The following is a 3,988-nucleotide window of genomic DNA, read 5'->3' as shown; positions in this document are numbered from 1 at the left end:
TACAGAACCGGCTTTAGTACACCACTGCCTTTAGCACATTGCTGCCTTTAGTACAGAACCTGCTTTAGTACACCACTGCCTTTAGCACATTGCTGCCTTTAGTACAGAACCACCTTTAGTACACCACTGCCTTTAGCACATTGCTGCCTTTAGTACAGAACCACCTTTAGTACACCACTGCCTTTAGCACATTGCTGCCTTTAGTACAGAACCACCTTTAGTACACCACTGCCTTTAGCACATTGCTGCCTTTAGTACAGAACCACCTTTAGTACACCACTGCCTTTAGCACATTGCTGCCTTTAGTACAGAACCACATTTAGTACACCACTGCCTTTAGCACAATGCTGCCTTTAGTATAGAACTGCCTTTAGCACATTGCTGCCTTTCGTACAGAACCACCTTTAGTACACTACTGCCTTTAGCACATTGCTGCCTTTAGTACAGAACCACCTTTAGTACACTACTGCCTTTAGTACACTGCTGCCTTTAGTACAGAACCACCTTTAGTACACTACTGCCTTTAGCACATTGCTGCCTTTAGTACAGAACCACCTTTAGTACACTACTGCCTTTAGCACATTGCTGCCTTTAGTACAGAACCGCCTTTAGTACACCACTGCCTTTAGCACATTGCTGCCTTTAGTACAGAACCACATTTAGTACACTACTGCCTTTAGCACAATGCTGCCTTTAGTATAGAACTGCCTTTAGCACATTGCTGCCTTTAGTATAGAACCGTCTTTAGTACACTACTGCCTTTAGCACATTGCTGCCTTTAGTACAGAACCACCTTTAGTACACTACTGCCTTTAGCACATTGCTGCCTTTAGTACAGAACCGGCTTTAGTACACCACTGCCTTTAGCACATTGCTGCCTTTAGTACAGAACCAACTTTAGTACACCACTGCCTTTAGCACAGAACCAACTTTAGTACACCACTGCCTTTAGCACATTGCTGCCTTTAGTACAGAACCAGCTTTAGTACACCACTGCCTTTAGCACATTGCTGACTTTAGTACAGAACCTGCTTTAGTACACTACTGCCTTTAGCACAATGCTGCCTTTAGTATAGAACTGCCTTTAGCACATTGCTGCCTTTAGTACAGAACCGGCTTTAGTACACTACTGCCTTTAGCACATTGCTGCCTTTAGTACAGAACCGCCTTTAGTACACTACTGCCTTTAGCACATTGCTGCCTTTAGTACAGAACCGCCTTTAGTACACCACTGCCTTTAGCACATTGCTGCCTTTAGTACAGAACCACATTTAGTACACTACTGCCTTTAGCACAATGCTGCCTTTAGTATACTACTGCCTTTAGCACATTGCTGCCTTTCGTACAGAACCACCTTTAGTACACTACTGCCTTTAGCACATTGCTGCCTTTAGTACAGAACCACCTTTAGTACACTACTGCCTTTAGCACATTGCTGCCTTTAGTACAGAACCGGCTTTAGTACACTACTGCCTTTAGCACATTGCTGCCTTTAGTACAGAACCACCTTTAGTACACTACTGCCTTTAGCACATTGCTGCCTTTAGTACAGAACCGGCTTTAGTACACCACTGCCTTTAGCACATTGCTGCCTTTAGTACAGAACCAACTTTAGTACACCACTGCCTTTAGCACAGAACCACCTTTAGTACACCACTGCCTTTAGCACATTGCTGCCTTTAGTACAGAACCGGCTTTAGTACACCACTGCCTTTAGCACATTGCTGACTTTAGTACAGAACCTGCTTTAGTACACTACTGCCTTTAGCACAATGCTGCCTTCAGTATAGAACTGCCTTTAGCACATTGCTGCCTTTAGTACAGAACCGGCTTTAGTACACCACTGCCTTTAGCACATTGCTGCCTTTAGTACAGAACCGCCTTTAGTACACTACTGCCTTTAGCACATTGCTGCCTTTAGTACAGAACCGGCTTTAGTACACCACTGCCTTTAGCACATTGCTGCCTTTAGTACAGAACCACATTTAGTACACTACTGCCTTTAGCACAATGCTGCCTTTAGTATAGAACTGCCTTTAGCACATTGCTGCCTTTCGTACAGAACCACCTTTAGTACACTACTGCCTTTAGCACATTGCTGCCTTTAGTACAGAACCACCTTTAGTACACTACTGCCTTTAGCACATTGCTGCCTTTAGTACAGAACCACATTTAGTACACTACTGCCTTTAGCACATTGCTGCCTTTAGTACAGAAGTGCCTTTAGCACATTGCTGCCTTTTGTACAGAACCGCCTTGAGTACCCTACTGCCTTTAGCACTTTGCTGCCTTTAGTACAGAACCGCCTTTAGTACACTACTTCCTTTAGCACATAGCTGGCTTTAGTACAGAACCATCTTTAGTACACTACTGCCTTTAGCACTTTGCTGCCTTTAGTACAGAACCGCCTTTAGTACACTACTTCCTTTAGCACATAGCTGGCTTTAGTACAGAACCATCTTTAGTACACTGCTTCCTTTAGCACATTTTTACACTTTTTACTACACTATCACTTCAGTGTCCTGCTGCCATTAGTGTGTGTCTGCAATCGGTAGGTGTACAAAGCTGCCTTTAGAATAGTGTGGCTTAGTACATTGCCACTTTTTGTTTATGACCACCTTTAGCACAATACCACCTTAATGTACTGCTGCCTTTAGTGTTGTGCAGCCTTTAGTATAACACTTTTAGTACACTACCGCCTTTGGTACACTTGTAGTACTGTGTTTACTACACTGCTGTCTAGTGTCCGTCTACCTTTTGGGTGAAACTGACCAATGGACACTCAGGAAAACACAGTGCTTACCCATCACACTGGAAACCCTTCATTCTTTATTCAGTCAACATCAGAGACACATGTGAAATAACATGAAAAGAGTTTACAGCCACTGAAGTTGCTGCAGCGAGTTTTGGAAAGTAACGATAAAGATAACAGAGCATTTTGATATAAAACAAATGGGCATCATGTAGAATTTAATGAGACATGCAAAAATTGAGTAAATGCCCTTAGAGCCCGAAGGATTAATACTTAGCTGCCTTTAGTACACTGCTGCCTTTAATGCACTGTTGCTTTTAGCACACTGCTGCTGTTAATATCCTGTTGCCTTTAGTACACAGGTGTCTTAAACACACTGTTGCCTTTAGTACTCTGCTGTCTTTAATACCCTGTTGCCTTTCATACTCTGCTGCCTTTAATGCCCTGTTGCCTTTAGGACTCTGTTGCCTTTAGTACTCTGCTGCCTTGAATGCCCTGTTGCCTTTAGTACACTGCTGCCTTCAATGCCCTGTTGCTTTTAGCACACTGCTCCCTTGAATGCCCTGTTGCTTTTAGTACACAGCTGTCTTTAATGCTCTGTTGCTTTTAGCATGCTGCTGCTGTTAATATCCTGTTGCCTTTAGTACACAGCTGTCTTTAACACGCTGTTGCCTTTAGTACTCTGCTGCCTTTAGTACTCTGTTACCTTTAGCACACTGCTGCCTTTATTTCCCTGTTGCCTTTAGTACATAGCTGCCTTCAATGCCCTGTTGCCTTTAATACTCTGTTGCCTCTAGTACATTGCTGCCTTTAATGCCCTGCTGCCTTTAGTACACTACCACTTGTAATACACTTTCATCTTTAGTACACTACTGCTTTTGGAATAATGCTGCCTATACTGCTGCCTTTAGTACAGTGCCACCTTTAGTATACTGTTGCCTTCAGTACAGCACAACCTTTTGGCTTCTTGAATTTCATTGTAGAAGCTGCCCTACATGTACTCACACTTTCATATTCTCATATGCACACTTTTATCAAATCTGCTTTTTTCAGGAATAAGTGGATGAGCTGCTGTGTCTGTCGTCTCCCAGGTCACATCTTTATTAAAGGCCTTTCTTCCACTCTGAGACAGATATAGTACTGTAACTCCTCCTCCTTCACTCCTCTGAGTACCTGATACTCTAATAACTGTCTCTTTCTGCTGCTTGTGGGACTGTGGGCCATCTAAAGGTCGAG

The sequence above is a fragment of the Colossoma macropomum genome, unplaced genomic scaffold (genome assembly GCF_904425465.1).
Source record: "Colossoma macropomum unplaced genomic scaffold, Colossoma_macropomum, whole genome shotgun sequence".
Classification (NCBI taxonomy): Eukaryota; Metazoa; Chordata; class Actinopteri; order Characiformes; family Serrasalmidae; genus Colossoma; species Colossoma macropomum.
Note: the sequence above shows the minus strand (reverse complement) of the source record.